This window comes from Lissotriton helveticus, chromosome 10 (assembly GCF_964261635.1).
Source record: "Lissotriton helveticus chromosome 10, aLisHel1.1, whole genome shotgun sequence".
NCBI classification, from domain to species: domain Eukaryota; kingdom Metazoa; phylum Chordata; class Amphibia; order Caudata; family Salamandridae; genus Lissotriton; species Lissotriton helveticus.
Genome location: NC_136071.1, coordinates 1,217,479,821 through 1,217,505,918, shown reverse-complemented (window position 1 = coordinate 1,217,505,918; position 26,098 = coordinate 1,217,479,821).

The window sequence follows — 26,098 nt, the reverse complement described above, 5'->3', positions numbered from 1 at the left end:
CTGCCCTGTTCCCATGATGCACTGGGCCAGGGACAGACTAATTTGCATATAGCCAGGTTCTGAACTGGGATGGTGCAGTGAGCTAAAAAACGGTGATGGATCAAGCCCTGATCTGTTGACTGGGTAGGAGTGTTCTGATTAACTCAGATACTCTGTCCATCACCACCCCCTTTTTGAAATTATTTTGGCCACCATGAGTGTGGAAGGGTATGCTCAGACATGAGTCCCTTGCTCACTGCACCATCAGGATTCAAGCAAGCCGGGCCGAAGACGGCTGTAATGCCAGAAACTGGTCCCCGGAAGCTTGTTTCCTTTCCAGTGAAGAATTGGCTTGGTAGTTTGGTCTGCCCTGTTCCCATGATGCACTGGGCCAGGGACAGACTAATTTGCATATAGCCAGGTTCTGAACTGGGATGGTGCAGTGAGCTAGAAAAACGGTGATGGATCAAGCCTGATCTGTTGACTGGGTAGGAGTGTTCTGATTAACTCAGATACTCTGTCCATCACCACCCCCTTTTTGGAATTATTTTGGCCACCATGAGTGTGGAAGGGTATGCTCAGACATGAGTCCTTTGCTCACTGCACCATCAGGATTCAAGCAGCCGGGCCGAAGACGGCTGTAATGCCAGAAAACCGGTCCCCGGAAGCTTGTTTCCTTTCCAGTGAAGAATTGGCTTGGTAGTTTGGTCTGCCCTGTTCCCATGATGCACTGGGCCAGGGACAGACTAATTTGCATATAGCCAGGTTCTGAACTGGGATGGTGCAGTGAGCTAAAAAACTGTGATGGATCAAGCCCTGATCTATTGACTGGGTAGGAGTGTTCTGATTAACTCAGATACTCTGTCCATCACCACCCCCTTTTTGAAATTATTTCAACCTCAACTGCCGGCTGACAAGCCTCCTCCGATTCCTCCGAGGACAGGTTCGTTGCCACGATTTCCGACTGCTCCTAAGTGGACCCCTCGGCCGAGGGCCCCAGCCAAGCCTAAGTCACCCGCGCCCCGGTCGAACCGGCAGGGCGACCGAAGCCAAGGAGGTCGCAATCCCGCTCCGGACGGAAGGGGAGATCGTGCAGTCATCGCAGATCCTCCACGAGGTCAAGATGGCGCCACAGAGGCGCGGATCACGGTCCTACACAGACTCTTCCAGGACAGATCCTACTCCCCGACTTTGTTCGGACTCCCCGGGGACGAGAGTGTCTCCTGTGGACGATATCAGTATGTTCCAAGATGTCCTCCTGAGGGGTGCAGCAAAATTGGGAATCACGGTGACGGCTCCAACACCTACGACGTCCCGTGATATTCGAGACGCTGCATAAGAAGCATTTGTCTCGCCCTTTACTACCGCTCGTACCAGGATTGGTAGAGCCGAGGAGCTGTTCCTCACGCCTGCAGTGACGAAAGCCGCCCCATCCCGCCTTCTGAAGAAGTACAGGGCTCTGGATTCCGATCCGGCTTTTCTACGGATAGACCCGATTCCGGACTCCGTTATAGTGACGGCAGCCAGGAAACAACACTCTACCTCTCCGTCTTCTACCGTGCCTCCGGATGAGGAGAGCCGATTGATCGACTCAGCTGGCAGGAAGGCCTGTGGGACGGCATCTACGGCCATGAAGGCCTCTAGCGATGCTGCTCTGCTGGGGCGTTATGATTGTGCCCTGTGGGAATCCCTCCAGCAGTTCACGGAACTCCTGCCACGAGATAGGAGGGAGGATTTCCTGGAGATCCAGAAGGAGGGGATGCTGGTTTCGAACCAGGTCATCAGCGCGGCAGCTGATGTCTCTCTTTTGGCGGCCCATGGGTATTGTCATGGGAACAACCAGCGGCGCCATGCTTGGCTCAGGCTCACATCACTCAAGCCGGAGGCCCAGCAGCAAGTGGCCAATCTGCCCTTCTCGGGCGAAACCCTGTTCGGCAAACATGCGGATGATGAGATGGCCCGCATGAAGATGGAGGCCGAGACTCTGACGGCTGTGGGTTTGGAGAAGCCCAAAGAAAAGAAGGCCTACCGCCCTTTCCAGAGACGGTTCGGGGCACAGGGCAGAGGGTGAGGACAGGCTTCGGGACAGCAGCAGAAACAGCAGCAGCAGTTCCGGAGGCCCTTCCAGAAGCGCCAGAGGGTAGAGGAGGTCAACAGTCCTCTACAGTGAACAAAGGCTCAGCTGGGTCTCGACCCTGAGCGGTTACTTCCCCTACATCCGATACCCGCTCTGGTGGGGGGAAGCGTTCAATTTTTTCTGGCAGAGTGGAGACCAATTACTCAGGACAAGTGGGTGCTGAATATTGTTTGCAATGGATACAGTCTTCGGTTCACCAGCCCGCCTCCATCAATTCCACCGGTCAGCTCACAGTTCAACTGCGTGAGCTCCAGGCGGAGGCCGATATCCTGTTAAGGAAAAGGGCGATAGAAGACGTACCTCTGTCTCAAAGAGGAAGAGGTCTGTACTCCCGGTTCTTTCTGGTTCGCAAGAAGGACAAGAACGAGTTCAGGCCCATTCTGGACTTGCGACAGGCAAACAAGTGGATTCGTAGAGAGAAGTTTCGCATGCTGTTGTTGCATCAGATTTATCCTCGGCTGCAACAGGGAGACTGGCTATGTGCTATAGACCTACAGGATGCGTACTTCCATGTGCCCATTGCACACAAACACAGGAAGTTCCTGCGATTCCAAGTCGGCGCCAATCATTATCAGTACACAGTACTGCCATTCGGGCTGAAGTCTGCGCCCAGAACATTTTCGAAGTGCATGGCAGTGGTAGCTGCACACCTGAGGAAGAACAAGTTGTTTGTCTACCCGTACCTGGACGATTGGTTGATCAAGGCCTCCTCCTTCTCGGAAGCTCAAGCACACTTCCAAAAGACGTGCGTTCTCTTAAACAAGCTGGGGTTGCACATCAACATGTCCAAGTCTGTCCCGACTCCGGTCCAGTGCATACAGTACTTGGGAGCCTCCATCAATACGCTGTCAGCAAGCGTGTCTCCTTCGGAGGAGCGACGGTTATCACTCCTTCGGAAGGCTCAGGCTCTTATGACCGCTCCATCTACAACAGTGAGGATGGTGTCTTCTCTACTGGGGTCGATGGCCTCTTGTATCTTCCTCACGCCACACGCACCGCTGCACATGAGACCATTGCAGGAGTGCTTAGAGGAAAGGATCTTGGGACGACAAGATTCGACTGTCTCTGCATGCGCTTCAATCTCTGAAGTGGTGGTGTTCGGCGGAGAATCTCCTGAGAGGGGTTTCCTTCCACAAGGACATTCCCACGCAGACTATCGTGACGGATGCGTCTCTCCACGGCTGGGGAGCGCACTCCGGAGACTTACAGATTCAAGGGACGTGGTCCCAGACGGAGTCCACGTACCACATCAATTTCCTGGAACTCAGATCTGTTCACTTGGCGCTGAAGGCCTTTCTTCTGTCCTTCCAGACCAACTCTCTGCTTGTGCAAACGGACAATACGACCACGATGTATTACCTCAACAAGCAGGCGGGCTCGAGATCGCGCACCCTGTCGCACGAGGCGCAGGCGATCTGGCACTGGCTTGTAGCCAGAGGACTGACGATAATGGCTACCCATCTGCCAGGTGTGCAGAATGTTCAGGCAGATGCACCGAGCAGATTGATTCAGGAAAACCACGAATGGGTCATAAACGACGAAGTACTAGGAGAAGTCTTCGCAAGGTGGGGGACTCCAGACGTAGATCTGTTCGCCACCGCCGAAAACAGAAAATGCCGAGACTTCGCCTCCAGGTACTACCAGCCGGGGACGCTGGGGAATGCGTTATAGATCAACTGGTCGAACAGCTTTCTGTACGCTTTTCCACCCATTCCCCTGATTCCGGCAGTGCTCATAAAACTGTCCCAGTCCAGGGCGCGGATGATCCTGATTGCCCCGGAATGGCCCAGACAGTGGTGGTTCACGGACCTACTTCACCGGTCTCTCCTTCCTCACATACGGCTGCCGTGCAGGCCGGACCTTCTCACGAAGTTCGGGGGGCAGATGTTGCACCCCAACCGCTCGTCTTTGAGTTTGGCGGCATGGCTCCTGAGATAGTGCAATATGGCCATCTGAATCTCCCAGAAGATTGCATGGACATACTGAAGGAGGCTAAGCGACCTTCCACTAGGACTTCCTATGCTTACAAGTGGAAGAGGTTCTGTGTCTGGTGCAAGTCCAAGAACTATGACCCGACGACATGTAAGGAAGATGTCATCCTTCCATATCTGCTACATCTGGCGCAGTCTGGCCTTAATGTCCATTCCATTAAGGTTCATCTGGCTGCTTTGACTGCCTACAGGAAATGCCCTTCACAGACTTCCTTCTTTCAGATCCCTGTGATCAAAGACTTTTTGGAAGGCTTGAAGAAAGTGTTCCCTCCTGTCCGGCTTCCTTCGCCTTCATGGGAATTGAATGTGGTGCTGTCCAGATTGATGAAGGAGCCTTTTGAACCTATCCATAAGGCTTCGTTGCAGCACCTGTCCTGGAAGGCGGCATTCCTTGGGGCCATTACATCAGCCCGCAGGGTGAGTGAAATTCAGGCGTTGTGTTGCCAAGAACCTTATACTGTATTTCATGCTGCTAAGGTTGTTATGCGTACTCACCCTAAATTTCTTCCTAAAGTTATATCTGACTTTCATGTTAACCAGACCATAACTTTACCTACGTTTTTTCAGAATCCTTCTTCTCCAGCGGAAAGGTCCCTGCATTCCCTGGATGTCAGGAGAGTGTTGAAATGTTATCTGGATAAAACCAAGGATATTCGTAGGTCAGACCAATTGTTCATCAATTATGGATCAGTCAGGACGGGTCTAGGTACCTCTAAACAGTCCATCTCTAGGTGGATTGTGTCCTGTATACAATTGTGTTACCAAAAAGCTGGTAAGACCTTAGGGGGTAAACCGAAGGCTCATTCCACCAGGGGCAAAGCTGCCACGACGGCTTTGCTTCGTAATATTCCTATTGCAGAAATCTGCAAGGCGGCCACTTGGAAGTCGGTCCATACCTTTGCTAAGCATTACTGCCTGGACAGTGATGCCAGGGCAGACGCTCAGGTAGGGCAGGCTTCGCTGCGAAATCTGTTCGCACAATAGTGGTGTTATTTCTCTTTTCTCCACCGCCACTGTGGTGTGGGGATGGGCTTGCCATTCTATTCACTAGATTATGACTATACACAGAGATCACCTACTACAGAAGGAGTAGTTTCTGTCCTGTAACTCCAGTTCTGTAGTAGGGGTATCTCTGTTATAGTCATAAGCGCCCGCCCTCCTCCCCGGTGGAGAGAGAGATTCATGTAAGGAATGCTACAGGTCTGGCGTGTTACGCCTTCAAAAAGAACTGAAAGTAAAAGGGACCTGCAGTGCATTCTGGGATACTGTGAAGTTCTGGAAGGTTCTCTTAAAGGCACAGTATCCTGTTTTGAGCCACATAATGGCCCTATGGGGCTTGTCTGTCCACGTCTTCCTCTCTATCATTCCAGAGGGATTTTGCTGTTAAAGCAAGGGAAATCTGGACAGGCTTTGCTGTTTGTGGATTTTTGGTGGAATTTCTAGTTGAAGTACTGGACAGTGTAGCCTGTGGATATAGGCTGCATTATCTGTCTTTAAATTCTCTCTTAAGTGTCTGTGCAGTTCTGCATTTTTTGACACCTTAAGAGATTATTTTTTGATTGCTCCGGGGTCCACGCACATGGGCGGGACTATTCACTAGATTATGACTATAACAGAGATACCCCTACTACAGAACTGGAGTTACAGGACAGAAACTCCTCCTTCATTATTGAGGTATTCAACCTCTACTCATTCTTCCATATACGGGAAACTTGTTCCAGCTGTCTGCTTTCTACTTTGGACACGCTAATTCTCCGACAAGAAGGAAGATCCCTGTAAACATGGTATCTGATAGAGACTTCTAGCTGCAGATTCCTTACCTTCGGCCACTCCACCTAGGGACGATTCTATCCAGGGGGACCAGGGGACAGATGAGACGATAGGTAGCACTATGGTTACTTTCCATGAAGCTCATATAGCCCCAGACCTACTCTGTGACTCAAACTCCATCAGAACCATAGTAGCCCCTTGTTGGAACCTGGGATGTCAGGTCACCTAGGGTAGCCTGGCCTAGGGGTAAGACATACAATTCTAGAGGCACAGTGTGAGGTTGCAAACCACCCAATAGTAAATCCACGCAATAGCACACAAAAACAACACTACACCAAAGTATAGGAAAATAAGTACTGCTTTATAAAAATAATATATATTCTGTTCTCTTATACTTTAGGATTCACAGTTCAGTACCTTACAATCAATCAAGTGAAATAACAATCCGCTAAAGTCTTGGGAGAGAAAATTACCACTCAGTATAAGCAAAAGCAGATGTCATGGGATTAATAGCAATCTTTTTAGCAGTGTTAACTGGCATTAAAAATCCACATCAATAGTATCTCATTACATTTAGATGTCATGTGAACAGTAGCTCTACTTTCAGGGATGTTAACTTATTCTCAGTATTTATCATTAACAATACATTTAATCAGATCCCAGCATTAACCAGATTTGACTTCAATGAGGAACCAGATTAACCAGAAGTTCAGTTATAAACCAGCAATCTCCATTAGGAATTAATTCCTTCACTTTACCAGCAGATTCCTTCGTGCTACTCCCCAACCTGTATTAAAAAGGGATGGGAACGACCAGTGTCTACTTTGCTCCACTGTAGGCACTAGCGCCACTTCCCCCTTCAATCCACCTCCTTACTTGTATCCGCAACGTTGCTGGGTCCTTTTCTGTGTCAGAAGCAGGGGGGAAATTCACCACCGAGGTGGCCAAGCAATCGAATGTGGCAAAAGGCTCTCTTGAAGCTCCCCTGCTCTCTCTCCTTACTCGGGCCAGCTCCTCTGCTTTGGCGCTCGAGCGGAGGGCAGGGCCGATGACACAATACCCCCCAGAGAGCCACCGAGTCCCTAAGCTCCCTCTCCCTGCCAGCTCCTTTGCGTGGCGCGAGAGAAGAGGGAAAAGGACGGGACACTCACTCTGGCGGCAGCCGGTGCTCTTCCTCCGTGTGGATCGGCAGGGCCGCTAATCCCTCAGACATGCGCAGAAGCGCTCGCGCCGGTGCTCCTTTCACTGCGCCTGCTCTTAGGAAGGACGCACTACCCACGGGCCTGCTCGGTCCTAGGCCCCTCCTGAGGGAATGACTGAAGCGGTTTGGGCATGCGCGAAGGCGCCTTTTGGTAGCGTCTCGCCCTGGCTTTCCCCTGATAACCGGGACGTTACTCAGCAACGCGACAGAAGCGCGGAAGGCGCCCCCGGGGTCCCGCTCACAAAGGGAAGCCTCGCAAGGCTTCTCAGGCTCAGTGGATCCCGGGAGGGGCGCTATCTCAGTGCGCGATCAGTACCACAGGGGTCCCGCTCACAGTTGAGGCGGCGCTACCTCAGAGAAACCGGCACCCTTCACCAGGAAATCCAGGGATCGGCCGACTGCATGTCCGGCCAGGGCCTCTCAGGACACAAGGGCACAAGCCTTCCCCAGCACCCAGGAAGGTAGGAACAGCGCTGGTTTGATTTTGTACCTCAGCTCCCACTTCCCCACTTCTCAAAGTCCTTTTACTATTCAAGTCTGGATGGAGGCTGGTGTCTAGGGATGAGGGTTATTCTTCCTGAGTCTCTTTCACTGGGCAGAGGACTGCGCTTCGCAGCGCCACAGTCTCCTTCTCCTGTTCCCACCCCACTACTTTCAAGCTAGGGGTTAGTCAGGCGCCCAGGGTCTCCCTTAAACACCCACAGCGGGGACAAGACAAGGATCCTAAAGGAGGAGTAGAGGAGTGGATTAATTAGGCTGCTTCCCAGATCAGGAGATCACCCCTCGCACTAGTCTCTCCCCACCTTCCAAGATAGCCTGTCCTCCAGCTGACTCTCACAGGTAGACAAAATGGCTGCCCCGCATTCCGCCTTATATAGGCTGCCCCTCAGTGGTCCAGAATGGACCAGAAGGTTCTGGAACGCCCTATACTGGTCTATGGTCAAGTTCTGGGTTAGGCAGTTAAGGCAGTTGGCAACCACCATTTTGTGTGGTTCCAACTTTTCCTGTCAGAACAGGCCTCTGGGCCTGAGGTGAAAAACTATGAGGGACAAAAGAACACCTATCCCCTTGGCCAACACCTATAAAAACTAGTAGACACAAAAATTATTAAGGGTATGAGGGGCAAAAAGGGGACAAAATAAATAATAATTTGGAGGGACTACGCAAAAAAAACAGACAGGTCTAACACCCCTCTTACCCTATGCAGGATCCCTGACTCCGAAGTAGCCGCTCCAGTGGTCCATCAGGAGCCACTTAAAGAGCTCATAGGTGACAAGCAGGTTGCTCCTGACATCTCGCCCGCCCCACTACGAGATAGGGCTACTCTTACAGCAGCCAAATCGGCAGGGCTTAACTTTGTTACCTGGAATGTAGCAGGCATTTCAGGTAAACTGAATACCCCTTTTTGGGAGGAATTTATAGGGGCCGGTCACGACATTATTTTCCTTCAAGAAACGTGGTGCCAAGAACCAATTTATGTAGAGGGATTTTCGTCATACTGCCTTAATGCATCTAACTCCCCATCGGGCAGAGCCAAGGGTGGCCTATTGATGTTAATCTCCAACAAGATGATTGATTTTAACATCAAGAGCTATTCCTCCATTGAACCCCATAGTCAGGTGCTACGGTTGGAGGCCAACAAATATAGAGATCTAATCCTCGTTAATTTTTATAATAACATCTTTGATGCTTCTAGGGGTAACATCTTATTCCCCCTGGAAAATGAACTTAATAGTGTACTGGCATCCTCCCGGAGAGTGGCAGCCATCCTGTGGGCTGGCGATTTTAATCTTCAGCCTTGCCACCTAGCACCCGGTAACCCATGTGGTTTCAGGAGCGAGCTGGGTAATTACGGGGTGACAGATAAAGTGGATTCTTCTCACTTCCCTCACTGTACTTATGGTAATCTTTTAAACAATTTGAAAGTCAAATTCGATTTAGATCTGCTTAGCTGCAATAGAAACAAGTCTAACTATCCTTGCCCTACATTTACAGGCAGACACGCTAATACTAATATAGATCATATCTTGCTCTCAAACACCAGTGACTTTACCAATTTATGGGTAAACGAAGAATCACTTAGTGATCATAATAGTATCTTTTTAACCCTACTGGGCTGGGGTTCTAAGTCTTTCAATAACGAATTTTGTTCTATTGATATAGCCCCCTTGAGACCAAATGGCCCCCGAATCAAGTGGGCCGGAGTCGATCCTGTGAAAAAACTTAAGGAGGTCATAGATAAATGTCAAGATGAGATTTTCTATTGTCTAAGCGAAGAGACCAACATGACTACTTTGGTGTCTAGCTACACCAGGATAAATACTGCTATAGAAGCCATTTTTACCAAGAAGCAACCCAAAACCAGGGTATCTAGGATGGGATGGTTTGATAAACCCTGTACCTCGTCCTTACGTGAACTCAAAAAGGCTTTATGCATTAAACCACGCAATCATAACTACATCAAATCCTTGCGTGTTAAATATAAGGAGGCTCTCTCTAACAGGAAAAAGGCTTTACAAGTAGAAGCCTGGGATAACCTTAATCAAGCTGCGGAAACCCAAAATAGCAAACTCTATTGGGAAACTATAAATAGCCCTTTTCTTAATACCGAGGGGATCCCAGAACTTACATCTTATGTAGCCTGTAATGCATGGATTGAACATTTCTCCAATATTTTTAACCCGGAAGGGAAGACATTAGAAATTTCTGCCCAAGAGGTTTCAGTCTGGTTGCCCCTACCATTAGGAATTACTTTGGAGGAGGTCTATGAAGGATTGTCTGATAGCAAAGGAGGTAAGGCCCCTGGCCCCGACGGGGTACCCATAGACCTTCTCAAAGCTGAAATGAATCTGTGGGAACCCATCCTAGTGAGGGTCTTCAATGCTGCAGCCGAGGGTAGCCCACCACCATCTTGGGGCCAATCAGTTATAATTCCCATATTCAAAAAAGGTAGCAAATCATAGGCAAGTAATTATCGCCCTATTTCCTTATTGGATGCCTCTGTGAAGGTAATGAGTCGAATTATGTTACTGAGGCTGGAAACCTGGGCAAATTATAAGGATATTTTAACGAAGGTTCAATACGGTTTTAGAAAAGGTATGGGGACACTAGAGCAGTGTCTTAATTTAGATCTTTTAATTAATAAATACACGGAAGTCAAAGAGGGGAATTTGTTTTTATGCTTTGCGGACCTGAGTAGCGCGTTCGATCTGGTTGACCACCGCATATTATGGCAGGTCCTAATAGAGTCAGGAGCTCCGAAAGAAATTGTTCATTTCCTGGCAAGGCTATATGAGAGACTGTCATGTAAAGTGCGTTATGGTTCTCTTGGCGAAGGTACCTCATTTTTTAAGGTTTCACGAGGCATTCGCCAGGGTTGTGTTCTGGCCCCCCTTTTATTTTCCCTTTTTATTAATCAAATTGATTCCATACTGTGCCAGACCCCAGCTGATGCACCCTTGATTGGAGGTAAACCGGTGCCAATTTTATTATATGCGGATGACGCTGTGCTATTGTCCCGCACACAGATTGGCCTACAGCGCCTCATTGACAGTTTCATGAAGTTTATTGAAGGTAGGAAGCTCCTAGTAAACAAATCTAAAACCTTTGTAATGTCCTGTGGGACGAAAGCTAAGAAATCCCAAACTAGCTTTTTTATTGACAAGGTCAAGATGGTACAAGTAAAAACATTTTGTTATTTAGGCATCACCTTTGCCAATAGTGGGTTATGGCACTCTGAGTTCGAAAACATTAGCTTAAAAACGAAGAGATCAACCAATAGTATCTTTAGATTTTCATCCAAACTTGGGGTGAGGAGTATCAAAGACATGATGAATATCTATAATGTAAAATGTGTGTCTTCAGCATTGTATGGAGCGGGAGTCTGGGGACATTGTGTTGGTCCTAGCGTGCAGAGAGACGAAAATACGTTCCTCAGAAAACTTTTATGTGTACCATCTTCAGCATCCGTGGATTTAATTCATGAAGAAGTAGGAATTGATTTTATTTCGGATCTAGCTGCACTGCGCCCTTTGCTGCTCTGGCGCTCAATTTGGACCAAGTCTGAAACCCAATTTACCCAGGAGATTATTCTTGATTGTCTTAGGTTGGATCACTCCTCACGTATCCCATGGCTTAAGTACATACACCACTGGTTTTATCTCCTGTTTAAGTTTGACATTTTTCTTGACCCTAGTTCTGTAGTTTCGATCCCAAAAAAAGACATCAAACAAAGGTTTTTAAATCACAAGAAAGAAGGTCGTGCAAAGGTGTCAGGAAAGTTACAAACCGTGATGACCTACCGGGACTTTAATTTATTCACCGGTTTCCAACCCTATCTTTCAGGTGTCACACGTAATTCCCACCGGTTTGTCCTAACACGATTACGATTGGGAATCGTTCATCATCTTGTTGCATTTCCTATGATGAACTCTAGATTGGATATAGCATGCCCTTGTGACAATGTTTCCCGCCAAAGCTGCTGTCATTTCTTATTGTTTTGCAAATTTTATTACTTCCTTAGGGTAACATATTTAAAACCCATCTTTTTAAAACACAAGGTTCGCTCCATGAGGAACGCTCTGCGGCTACTTAGTTCCCTAGAAGACATGAATATCTGCTTTTTCGTAGCAACCTATATATTAAAATGTACAGCTGCCAGGAAAGCCATGGTCTTTTGATTACTGAGATAGAGTTCTGTCTTTACCGTGGCCTCCTGTCTGTATATTTTAACAACGTACAGCTGCCAGGAAATCCATAGTTATGACATTCTGGATTGCGTTTAGCCCCCTTTACCTCGGTTTCCTGTCTGTACATTAGTTTAGTCTAGTTAGCGTATTTATTAAATTTTATGCTATGTATCGTATGTCTAAAGCATTTTACCATGTATTATAAATGAATCTAGCGTTCTTGACCTATAAGCTTTGTACTGTTGAAATCTTATTTTGGTCAGACGTTGTTCTTTAAGATTTCACCTCTTACCATGCACATAACAGCTTCCCTTTGATCACTTTTTAACTGTCGTGTCCCAGATGCCTTCTAATTCATGCTCTTTGTTGTTTTTTATGATGTTTATGATGTTGATGTTTTTTAAGAATTTATGTCGTGTATGTATGTGTTCTGCTTGTATGGTTTGTCTCACAAATCGAATAAAGCTTTTTTGAATTTGAATTCCTTACCTTTGAATTTCCGAGACGTCAGTCTGGATCTGGAAACTTTTGCTGAGCAATACCCCTTGCGCGTGCCATCAGGTGGCTCTATTCGGCTCCACGTGATGTCAGTAGCATTGGTTGTGATGTTGCGGTACCTATATAGGCGCCACCCTGGTGCACTGATAGTTCTTTTATTTCCGTGCCAGTAAAGCGCCGATCCGGGAGGAGATATCCCTCTGTCACTTTTTGACAGGCCTTTTCTTGACTTTTTGTTGAATTCAGAATTTTTTCCAACTTTGTGTGCAGGGATGTCTTTGAGGAAGACAGGATTCAAGCCGTGCTGTGTCTGCCACTGCATGATGTCGGTGACTGATCCCTACCTTGTCCATCTTTGGTGTCTCGAGCGCGACCACGACTTTAAGTCATTCTCGGGCTGTCTGGGTATTGCTCTGAAGTCCTTGCAGGAGAGGGCTCTGAAGCTCTTTGCGGGCCAGCAGTCGACACTGTCCAGCAAGACTCTGGAGTTCCCGGTCCCAATCGAAGAAGAGGAGGTCGCAAGACCACTCCCGGAGCCCAAAGTCCTCTACGTCCCACTCCAGGTCGTTGGGGAAGAGACACAAGTAGTCCAAGCAGACTTCATCTTCGCCTCGACTGTTGTCTGTCTATGAAAGAGTGAAGGATCACCAATGCTCTAGGCACGGTTCTGCGGATCTACGGTCAACTTTGTGCCTTCCTCCCTTTCCGGGAGCCAGAATGACCTCTGCTCAAATTAGTGTTTTATGAGGCCATGCGCAGACTATTTGAGTGGGCCGACCCCTCTAGTAAGCCATAGGTCAGAGGGGGCTCCATCGGATTTGACACACTCTGCTCCGGCCGCGGTGCCGGTTGGGCTTCAGGGATCCGATCCCGGATTTAGATCGACACCGGTTATGCCATCCCAACCTCCTCCGGTGTCAGACCCGAAGTTGGTGCCTCCTGTGCCCATCGACAGCACCAGCCCCATCCTTATCACTGAAGACATGAAGTCGGAACTACGTCACTCAACGCCGATTCCGGTGCCAATTGAACCAAGGGGTTCTATGTTGTCACCTGAACACTTTGAGGATGTTAGGCTCAGGAGAGGAATGTGAGGGGTCGCGGGACCCTTTGGAACACCAAGATGACTGCAGTGCAGTTGAACTGGTATCCGGAACATGGGGAGGCCAGTGGACTGGACATTTCTCCAGATACTGGCATCCTCTCTGCCAGCTGGGGCAGAGGAGGGGGCATCCTATGCCATAGTGGTTGAGAGGGCAGCCAATGTCCTCGGACTAGAGCTTCCTTCCTTGCAGATCAGGACTAATCTACTGACTGAAGTGCATCAACCTGGGCTTCCACCTCCAAACCTCTTTGGCCCTTCAAAGAAGCACTAACTTATGTCCTCCTAAGCACTTGGTCCAAGCCTAGCATAGGAGCTCCTGTGAATAGGACAATTGCACGCCGCCTTCACCCAGCTCTGAGCGACCCAAAGTTCTTCAGCCAAGGCCCCACCTCTGAAAGCTTGATGGTGCAGGCTTCAATATCCCAGGGTGCATTCTCTTCCATCCCTCTGGATAGAGAATTCAAGAGGCTGGATTCACTTGGTAAGAAGACGTTTTCTTCCTGCAGCATGGCATTGCGGTCGGTGAATTCTGCCTGCCTTTTGAGCAGTTTCTCCCACTCCCTTTGGGAGACGGTTGCTCAAGTGCTGCCACAAGTCCCAGAGGAGGCCCGGGCTGTGCTCTCTCAAGCAGTTAAGGATGGGAGAGATGCAGAAAAATTCACCATACGGTGTGGCCTAGGATCATTCTGATTCTCTGGGCAGATGGATTTCCACGACATTGGCCTTGAGGAGCCACGCCTTGCTTAGGACAACTAGCTTCTTGGATGATGTCTAGGCAAATTTGATAGAGAAATAATGAAAAGGAGCATGTAATCAAATCTAGTACATTTATAGAATATAAACAATATCAAATTCATGCGATTTGAAGCAAAATTAAAGTGTGGGGAGTCTTGAAATTTTTTTTCTTCATATAATCTTCATTTTAATTTCCAATCGGAAACGTGTTTTGTCCAGTAGATGGACTTCATCAGGGCTGTAAAACAGAAAAAACATAGAAATGATACAAAAATGTTATAAATGTATATATGCATTACCTACTGGCGGTCGCCAGTAGGTAGTTATAGTTAGGACCAAGTTTCCATAGGAAGAGCATTTTTGTTTTCCTTATAACCTTGGCGTAGTTTGAAAGTGCTGGGCTGCGGAAATGAAGTGAGGTATTGCCTAGAGTCTGATGCTGCTAAGGTGAGCTGCTGCGAGACTCGGGGATTAAAGTGTGAGCCCAAACGGTGTCTTATGCTGTTAAGTCATTAGCCCTGGCCGCTGCACTACTACTTCTGTGGAAGTAGTGTAAGCATGCGTTTATACCTACTAGGACGAACTGCTGACCCGTAATGGTCTGAAAGTCCTGGGGTACTGAAAATATGTGAGGTATTGTCTAGAGTCTCATGGTGCTAAGCTGAGCTGCTGCCGGACTCTGGGATGAAAGCGTGAGTCCAAACTGTGTGTCATATGCTGTGAAGTCATGTACTCTGGCTGCTGTGCCACATCTGTCCAAGTAGTGTCAGCATGTAGTTATACCTACTCGGAGGAACTTTTGTTTTGAATATTGTAACGTGTGTATGGTGCTTAGGGGGTGTTCTACAGGGAGTGCGAAGGTAAATTTGCGCGTATTAAATCAATTCGGTATTTCTAAAGTGCAAACTACTTACTCCTACGGGTCTCATGGCCCTGGGGGCGTAAGCTGAGCTGCTGCCGGACTCGGGGTAAGGCTGCTGAACTACTGACCCCTACTGGTCTGAAAGTGCTGGGTACGGAAATTAAGTGAGGTATTGCCTAGAGTGTCATTCTGCTAAATTGAGTTGCTGCTGGACTCTGGGATGAGACTGTGAGCTCAAACTGTGTGTCCTGTGCTGTGAAGTCATGTGCTCTGAGCGCTGTGCCACACCTGCCCAACTTGTATATGGTGCTTAGGTGGTGTTATACAGGGAGTGCGAAGGTAAATCAATACGGTATTTGTAAAGCGCAAACTACTCACCCTTATGGGTCTGAAGGCCCTGGAGGCCGGCATGGAAATTATGTGAGCTATTAAGTGAGCTATTGCCCAGTCACATGGTGCTGAGCTGAGGTGTTGCCGGAGCAGGGGATTAAATTGTGAGCCCTGTGCTCTGAACTCATGTTTTCTGGCTGCTGCGGCACACCTGTCCAAGTAGTGTCAGCATGTGTGCATACGTACTAGGAGCAACTTTTGTTTTAAACAGTGTGACGTCTGTAGGGCGATTGGGGGTGTGCTACAGAGGGAGTGTGAAGTTAAATTCTGACGTTTTGAATCAATCCGGTATTTGTAAAGTATAAACTACTCACTCGTACGGGTTTGCAGGCGCTCGGGGCGGTGTGGAAATTAAGTGAGCTATTGCCCATAGTCACATGATGCTATCCTGAGCTGTCGCTAGAGCCGGTGATCAAAGCGAGAGCTCTGTGCTGCAAAGTCAGATGGTCTGGCCGCTGTGGAGAATACATTTTGGCGAGGGTCTGGGAGTTGCTGTTACCTGGCCCTAAAATAGCGGGCCTAAGTTATTAGTTATAGGGTTGCTCTGAAAAGAGCCCTTGTGTTCATTAGTTGGAGCTACATATAGGTGCGGATGCACAGCTTCAAGTTATTCTGAAAAACTAGATTTTCCTGATCTGTGAAGTATACTCCATCACTTCTGTAGATATCCGCCATATCAAAACGTATGTTGTTGTTGTAGATCGACCCCATTCTATGGTCTCTGAGATGTGCAGACATAGCTTTGTAGACATTCTTCTTAGATTTTTCAATCTGAGGACAAAATTGTTTTGCCCATTTCCACTTCTGTCTTTGGTATATATTGGAATACACAAAGAAAGTTTGAGGCAAAAGTAACATCAATTGTCCAAAGGTGTCCTTCATAAACATTTCCAAACCTACTCCAGTCAATGTGCCTAGGTCATTCCCACCACAGTGTACAATCATGAGGTCAGGGTGTGGAAGATGCAAAGAGGTTTTAACCGATGGTAGCAATTGGTGCCACTTCAATCCTCTCTGTCCAAACCACTTAATGTCCACATTTTGTAAACCTAGGTCTAAGTCAATACGTCTGTGTTCTGCATACCTCTTACACCAGAAAATATAGCTATGTATTAAGATCCACACAAGCATTTTGAAGGTATGGCTGGAAGGTATGGAAAGGTGTCTGTAACTCGTGCCGTTCCTTCGTAGAATAAGAGATATGTTTGAAGATGGGGAACTACTTTTTTTTGCCATACAAAATGATACCTGATTGGGAGATGAAAAGCATTGTTTTTTAAAAGTAGGGTGCACATTAGTTTTGTGGATAAGCATCTTTGTAATTGGTTAAGAAAAAGCAGTTTCAACGTGGAGTACATATCCTAGGATAACATTTTCTCAACTCAACCACACCTGCTACTTGCATTTGGAATGCACTGTTCGAACTTAAAACAGTCGTGAATTTTTAACCTGCATGTGCCGTTAAATGTTCGAAAGAATTTTGCAAAAAAATATCGCTAGGTTTGGAAAAAATTGAACTTTTAACCTGCATGTGTTGTAGAATGTTCTAGAAAGGACTTTTGAGTGGGGGATGTGTACTCGTTCTCAAATCGGGAAGTGCGTAGTGTGGGAGTCGGATGCAACTGTTATCGTATCTGTCATGGGGGGCTGGCCACTTGCAAGTTCCTTCTCGGAGGAGCAGATGTGCTAGCGCAAGATAGCTCAAAGAACCTTTCATCCCTACAGTAACTTCTCCAGCTGCTTTCATACAGGATGTGAACAAAGGCCGGTTGTGGGATGTCTGCGACCCTGGTCATCATGGATGAGATGCCCAGCACGTGGCACATGGGCGGGTTCACTGTGTGTTACGTTGCCAAACAGCTGCTTCTCCCTCCCATGAGCCCCCACACAATGGTGCGCTGTTGTATCCTGTGCACTGGTATTGCACACCATTGTAATGCCTATTCGCGCATGTCCTGCGGCATACCAACTACACCCTGACAGTGCCTTTTGGAGGTGGTGCGTGCCAGTTTACAACATCAACTGCTGCGGCACTTGTGGCAGGCCACACCAGAACAGAGACACACTTACCGTACTACCTGCACCCGGACATGTCCGAGACACCCCGTTCCCCTTGCGGGATAGGCACACCCCTACGCTGACCTGTGTACGCCGGACCAGCACACGCCCGTTGTACATGCAGGAGGATGCGTGCATGGCTACATGTCCAGGATCACTGCCAATGCTTAGGTGACATGGTAACGTCTGGTGATGACAGCACAGTGTGATGTTGCAGGGCCCGTGCCTATCATGCTAAGACAATGACCACAGAGACACACTTGCTGGTTTGGGGGCGTAGGCGGTCCTGAGGTTGTTGCGATGAGTCTTGTGGCCCTCATGGGTATCTGTGTATCATGCTCATTGACTCTGGCACCTGTGGGTGTTCCGGTGTGGCTCTTAGCTATGTTCCCTTTCATGCTGCAGGTAGTCGTCCTGCTTAACACCAGCAGAAAGCAGGTGTAAAATCCCTGTGCTAACGTGGCTTATCGCCGGAATTTGTTTCGCATTGCAGTTGTTGTGAAAGTTGGGATGTGACTTTTTCGTGTGTGGAACAATAAATGAACTGGGCAGTGTATCCTGTCAAGATCCAGTACCTGACGCACTATTCCCAATCAATATAAATACAATGAGATTTCTTCATTGATGGTGTGTACACTGTAAGTGCAGCCACTACGTCAGTGCAATTCAATACAGGATTTAGTATTTAGAATAAATCGCAAAGGTGCACCATGTCTTTTTGCACGGGAAAGGCTACTCTGCATTTCATTATCAGCACTTTAATGCAACTAAAGTTGAGATCAATCTAACACACTTGGTTGATACCAGAGGTGCAACTAGAGCCAAATTCCGGGGGGGGGGGGGGCTAAGAAAAAATTTCGGGGGGGGGGGGGGGCTGAACCTTTAATCAGTAGGCAGAGTGGAGCTGCATGGGGCTCTTAGAAGGGGTGAAACAACTGCAAGGCCTAATTAACATTCAAATGGTCTTTTAACCCCTTCGACGCTCATGACGAGCCCAGCTCGTCATGGAGTTTCCATTGACTTCAATGGAAATTACATGGGAAGCCATAAAACACCTTAGCACCCAGGTGGTTAAAGACCTGTGAAACGTTTGGGAGCGGCTCTGTGTGTGCCCGGTATCTGTCTCATCCCGGGCTGCCAAACACGACAGGGGGGGGGGGGGGGCTGAAGCCCGGTAAGTCCAATGGGTGTTGCGCGCCTGGTCGATACCGCCAAATAACTGTATTAAGAACAAGAAAGAGTCACACAGCAGTTAAGAAAACAACCAAAAACGTTATACATTTTTTCAAACTTTTTTTATAAACATATATATCATATATATATGATAAACTATTTTCAAACTTTATTTTTTTTATTAACATATATATATATATATATATATATATATATATATATATATATATATATATATATATATATATTACCTACTGGCGGTCGCCAGTAGGTATATATAGTTAGGATTTTTTCTCTATGGGATTTTTGAAAATTCTATGTCTAATAACTTTGGCGTTTGTGGACGGAATTGGCTGAAATTTTCAGGAAAATGGAACATTTTGTTTCTGAGCAGCCTCTGAGAATTTGGGGGGGGTTCGTCAAGGGGGGGCCGAGAAAAAAGGGGGGTCCCAAAACGTGTTTTTAACATTGAGTTTTCCATAGGGCGGTTGGCCTCACTTTTAGCCCGAACGGCTGAATGGATTTGCACGAAACTTGGCAAAATTGTAGGGACTGGTAGCCCGATGTGCCTTTGCTAGGTCTCAATATATGTGCTCCAGTGGATTTTGAAAAATTAACGTTCAAAAAAAGATATATATCTGTAACAGCGGACCGGGCAGCGCTCCAGTTCGCGTACTTTTCGCGTTACGGAGCTTTGTGAAACGAAGCTGATTGGTTCTCCGGCGTCTGTAAACATTCCAAACAGTCCGTAGCGGCCGCCATCTTGTCTCTCGGTAGGATCGAGAGACAAGAGGAGGCCAAAGCGAAGGGGCAAATGACCATAAGGGGGCATAGTAGATCCGCCCTGACCCCCTAGGTTTGATGTGGAGGTTTTAAAAGGGCCTCTCGGGGCAAAAAAAATAATAATAATAATAATCAAACGGCTGAATGGATTTGCACGAAACTTGGCAAAATTGTAGGGACTGGTAGCCCGATGGGCCTATGCTAGGTCTCAATATATGTGCTCCAGGGGATTTTGAGAAATTAACGTTCAAAAAAAGATATATATCTGTAACAGCGCTCCGCTTCGCGTACTTTTCGCGTTACGGAGCTTTGCGAAGCTGATTGGTTCTCCGGCGTCTGTAAACATTCCAAACAGTCCGTAGCGGCCGCCATCTTGTCTCTCGGTAGGATCGAGACTCAAGAGGAGGCCAAAGCGAAGGGGCAAATGACCATAAGGGGGCATAGTAGATCCTCCTTGACCTCTTAGGTTTGATGTGGAGGTTTTAAAAGGGCCCCGCGGGGCAAAAAAAAAATAAATAATAATAATCGAACGGCTGAATGGATTTGTACGAAACTTGGCAAAATTGTAGGGACTGGTAGCCCGATGTGCCTTTGCTAGGTCTCAATATATGTGCTCCAGTGGATTTTGAGAAATTAACGTTCAAAAAAAGATATATATCTGTAACAGCGCTCCGCTTCGCTGAGATAAAATTATCTCCCTATTACCTAGCTGTTGCTAACACCAGTTAGAGACCGCTAGTAGGAGATAGCGACCATCTTGGGCTCCACTTTGCATGTCAGTGATATTTATCACTAATGACATGCAAAGTGGGCATGCCAAGATGTTAGCGACTGGAAACAGTCGCTAACATCGCTATCTCCTATTACCAACTTTTGGAGATATTCGCGCTAAGTGCGAATATCTCCAAAAAGTAACACCTGCCCTGAGCAGTTCTTAGCCATGTTATCCAATGGGAGGTGGATAACATGGCTAAGAGCATTAGCTCGGTAATGTATGAATATCGCTGACTTTTCAGCGATATTAATGCATTGCGGTCGTTTTTCATCGCATTTGCGATAAACCTTGATAATAGCAAGGTTTATCTGCGATAATTTCTGACGATGCTTAGCGGTAAAAAATTTGTTGCTAAGCATCGTTAGGGATAAATATCGCTTAACTTTGGTAATATGCCCGAACGTCTGTTAACGTTCGATTCGAAGGAAATCAGGAAGTGTTGAAAAACATTGTCTGCGCCATCTTGCCTTTTTTCAAATGCCACACTTTTGTCGTGCACGGCAGCCATTTTAGATGCCTTGACCAGACCCACTCTCTGCACGCTGTCGATCCTTAGCATGGCTCCCCACCCTCGCAAGCATCTCCCCCAGGCACTGGTCACCCCCGCTCTCTGTCTCATGCATGGGCAATAAACCTCCCCCCATCTGCGCTGCTCTTCCCTGAGAATCACACCCTGTGCCCGCCCGACACCTCCCTTTCGCCCTATTCACTACCGCACCCTCTGACACTCCTTTTCCTCTGTGTCCGATTGTCCAGGCCGGTCCTAGGCTATCAGCTAGCCCTGCAGATGTAGTTTATGGCCCCAGCTGTAAAGAATCACCCCTCTTCAAAGGAGTTATAGTAGATCAAGGCCCACACCCGATGAGATCCGTCACAGCACACGCGTTCCTACTATCTGAAAACCATCCTGTATTGTGATTGGGGAGGGGACCGAGCCTGAAGCGGAAGATTCCAGGGATGACTCTTTGTACATCAAAGTTTTTACAATTATGTGTCACATTAAAAATATATAGCACTCCAACAAAGTAGTAAGATTATAAAACTCTTAGAAACACTGAGGTCTGTAATAAATAATTTTTCCTCATAGTTATCTAATTTTATATATCACTATCCTGCACTTTTTGCACTTTACCACACCCCCTCGCACTGCTTTTCAGTAGCTCCCTGTCACCCAGTTATACCATCACTGGTCCTTATGCTGTCGATATTGACTATACCAAAAAAAACATCCTTCATGGTTAGAAGGAACCCACATGATGAAAAGGGCGCCAAGGAAGAGCTACTGATGGGTATTTTTCAACAACCACGAATTATGTACCCTGATTAGTGGACTATTGCCACTGGTTCTCACACATAGTCGTTTCCTTAGAAATTCGTTTTTTGACCCTCCACTATTATTTGTATTTTGTTCAGTTACCCCCGGGGAGTATAGTGCTGAGTGGTCATAAAAAATAATCCCTGAGACCCAAAATAACCCCTGTTCAATTAATGCTGAGATTCGATTACCACCGAGGTGGTGTCTAGCAAGTTGCTGCACTGGTGTGGCCATCCTACAATACTGCTCCGAATAACGGCGTGGGGTGTCCGAAGGGGGGGGGGGAGGCGGCGTGAACGGGCCTTCCCAGGTGGAGGCTCGTCTGCTGTAGTGGGGCGCCCCTTTACCGTTTCAGTTGCCATTCAGCTGAGTTTCGGCCGCTCTTGATGCTACAGCGACAGGCGGCTGCAACAGGACTCTCAAAATGGCGGCCTGTTCTTTGGATTTGGGCCTGGTCCACTAAAATGGCCCTGGGACACCTTAGAACTTGGACGCTTTAATTTTTTTTCCTTTCCTCTACATGCAAAAAAAGGTAAATGCCCGGTACGTTACACGCTTCATCTGCCACGATGTACTCTCCAGAGGAACCGAAAAAAAATATAGTTATGGTAACTATACCATGCATCGTCATATGGAGAGGTGGCACTGATTAATTATAGTGCTGCATAAAAGAGAGATTTGGAGAAGAACCCCCGACCTGCCAGTACATTCATCAAAGAAGTGGCACTGACAGCATCAGAGGCAAGGGAAACGGTCCCAAATATTTAGAAGAACTTTGGAAAGATTAAAATGACATGTTTAGATTGTGGCAAATTAATTTCATGTGGACAGATGAGTGTTACTCTAATAAATACAGCATATGAACATGATCATAGTCGATGGTTGGTAGAGACATTTTGACTATATCCTGGACCTGCCCGTCCTCGCCCAAAATGGCGCCGGAATAAATGGGACTCGTAACTCCTTGTTGTGTACTTGTTGTACAACTTTGATATCACGAGATACGTATGCAGTTTTGAAGCACATGGGGGGCGGGGACGAGAATTGATTGAATATTTCGACATCCCTATTGATATTAAGTTCTGATGTGTTATTGATTACTGTACTGTTGAAAGTTCGAATTAACGTCACCCATGGTACTTGCCCGCAAATGTATATCTAGATAATTTTATTGTAACTGGCCCTGTCGTATTTTAATTATAAAATGTACGTCCACCGATTCCGCAACTGTTAGACACCTTAGTTCTTGCAACCTAATGGCCCGCCCGTTACGTTCCTCTACAGTGTAAATGTCTCCTCATCATATACGATTACAGTTTGCTCCGTGGCCGGCGCACGTGGTTATAGGCCCGTATTTGTATACTGACATTTTCACAATAAAGGTTTTTAAAAGAAAACATGGTAGTAGTATTTACATTGGTAAAGTTTTTAATAATAGTCACTGTTTTAGAATCAGTAAAAGGCAAGTGAAATAAAGCAGACCAATTACATGAAGGGTAAAAGGTATAATACGCAGGAACGCAGTAAAGATAAATTGGCAAGGGCTGTTGTGTTTTCTACTCCTGCAACATAAAGTGATCGATAAGAATCTCATATTCAAGCGTATCGGCGACTAAGACAGCAGGTCGACCCTCTTTTGCTCAACGGCTCCGTCATGGGACGAAGAAACGCCCTTTTTCTCGAAAAAAGAATATATTTTACTTGCAGGACAGTTGTAAATTTTCCGGGAAAGTACATTAGCCTGGAACATTATAACATATATGTTTAAGAAAAAATAATGTTCGGAAGTAATAAAAAGCGTAATTTTTAGGTCATATGACCAAGCCTTTCATCATTAGAATAAGAAAAGTAAAATGAACCAATGAAAAGTTTTATTAACAAGTCACATGACCTGTTATGCTTACGTTACGCGCTGCGCGTCGCACCCCGGATCACTTCCGGATGCGCTAACGCGGCGCGTCATATGACGCATTACGCGACAACGCAGGTCCAGAATATAGTCGAAATGTCTCCACCAACCAGCGGTCGGAACACAACCCCTTTCAGCAGGCTAAATAGTTCTGTTAAATGACAACAGAAGGGACAGGCAACAAGAACCGTCAGTCAAAGAGGGGAGGGCTAGTTCTTCTCTACCGGGTTACGTTGGGGCGCTACCGGAACTGATCGAATTGGTAGTCTACTGTGTTTCTGGATGTTTCAGACTGAAGCTGGGGTTAGCATGAGAGCACCACCATTTCGTAGCTCCGTCGTGGCCATTCCGCGAGCAATCATGGCAGCCGCTCTTTATCGTTATTTTGGGCGGGGTGGGTGGCGGAGTCGAGCTGTATTGCAGCCATCATGGTGTGGAGTTTAGTTCATCTCACTAGTTTCGTATTTGTCATGAGGGGTTGTTCCTAATGTTTCTATTTTAGCGAGGTCAAAAAGAGATCCCATTAGTGGCCTACTGATTTTGCTCGATTCCTTATGTTTTTTTACACGATTTTTCGTTATCTGCAAAGACTAAACAGAGTATTGCGACTCTGTGTTTGTTTGTAAATAGAGAATGAACCAAAGAGAACCAATTCTAAAACAGTAAATGCTTGGATAACAATCAATCAAATGGAGAGAGAAGCAGGCACGACGTATTACAACGGGGGCAAAGGCCTGCGTTAACTACCTTTCACTATCTGCAAAGAGAGAGTACTCCTAATAGAAATGAGGGGGGGGGCAGCATTCAAAGCAGATCAGTGTGTATAAACACGAAAATGTTTTTACTTACCACGTATTTGACAATCGACAGCTTATGATATTTGCTATTAAAAAACCATTGAAATTCACTGAAAAAAACATAGGTTATAGACCATATATAGTTAGGAATTAGCATTTACAAAACCTTGAAAATTCACTGAAAAAACCATAGGTTATAGACCATATATAGGGGCCGATTAGGATGGCGGTTTTTCCGCATCCTCCGGGCCGGCGGAAGTGTCCGCCGGCCTGGAGGATGCGGAAAAACCGCTGCGGAGCCTCCAAAGACCCACCGCCAAATTAGGATGGCTGGTGGGTCTGGAATTCCGTCCGCCGCTTTTCCGCCGCGGTCGGCTTCCGACCGTGGCGGAAAAGCTATAACATGGCAGGCGGTGTCTATGAGACACCGTCCGCCATATTAGGATGTTCGTGAATACATGCTTTTCCACGGCGGCTTTTCCGCCATGGAAAAGCATACGGACATTCACTTTGGGGGCCCGTTGCGGGCCCCCTGGGTGAATGGGGGGTGGGGGGTGCACATGGGGGGTACCTATGGTACCCCCCTGCATTTGCGTGCACAAAGCAGCAGGCACCGTGCGGTGCCGGCCGCTTTGTGCATGTAAATGTAAAACATGCTTTTTTAACATTGCGGCGTGTGCAGCTTGAAGCTGCACCCGCCGCAATGTTAAATATAGAGGATGTGACCGCCACCCTGGCGGTCACATCCTAATCAGCACGGAGGGAACGCCGCAGCCCCTGCGGACGTTCCCTCCTCCTCAAGGGTGGCGGACGGACGCAAGTCCGTCCGCCATCCTAATCGGCCCCATAGTTAGGAATTAGCATTTACAAAACCTTGAAAATTCACTGAAAAAACCGCAGGTTATAGACCATATATCGTTAGGAATTAGCATTTAAAAAAAACTTATTTTACTCACACAAAACCATTGAAATTCCATATATAGTTAGTTGCACTAACTATATATCGCGCACCCGCAATCCACTGCTGATGATGTCACATATTACATCATTCATGACATGGTCAGTGACGGTCATACAGCTCAGGGTGCGACTAACCTTCTGCACAACTTTTCATAGACTCTTTATGGTTGAGACCCTGGAGCGTCCGCAATCCAGTCAGCACCGGCAATAAAGGATGTGACATTGAAGATCTATTATGGTCACATGGCCTGTGACGCATGTGCCGGATCGGTATGGTGTGCGTGCGAACCTGCCCTCAGGGAGTAGCCGTGAGATGTTGAGAACTAGACCACTGACCTGCACACCAACAGCGAGTACGTCTACAACCGGTGGCTATGTGGGGCCAACGTCGGAACGTAGTCGAAGTGGAGTGGCGTGGCGTACGACAGAACAGGGCAGGGATAGCTGCAATGTGGCGGACGGCTCGTAGTACTGCGCCTGCGAGTCGAACCCAGGGGCCGCACTTGTTTCTCTGCGAGCCTGGGTGCGAAATGTTCATAACTCACGCTACATAAGTATTGAAGAATCATTTTGTGATTCAGTCTGTCAGCTGGCATCTGTCCGAGGCATTTGTGAAAACATATTGGTGTTCTTTCTCTGAGACATACCCCTTTGACGCTCCCTCTCCCTACATCAGCAGGTAACGCACCCTCTTCCCACATTACCAACATACCCCCAACAATCTTCTTGGGCCCGGAAGTGTCTCTGTGCGGTTGGACAAAGAAGAATCTTAGTCATGTATAGATTCACATTTAAAAAAAATTATTTAAAGAAAAGAACAAGGAATAAGACTGAAGGGAGTCTGGTGCTGTGGTTGCTGCCACGAAGTTGGGGTCACTGCCATTCAGGATTCAGGACGCAGTTACATATGTGGTATTGGCTTGTGTTAACTAGCGTTAGTGGCACCAGAAGCATGGAGACTGTATGAGCCTG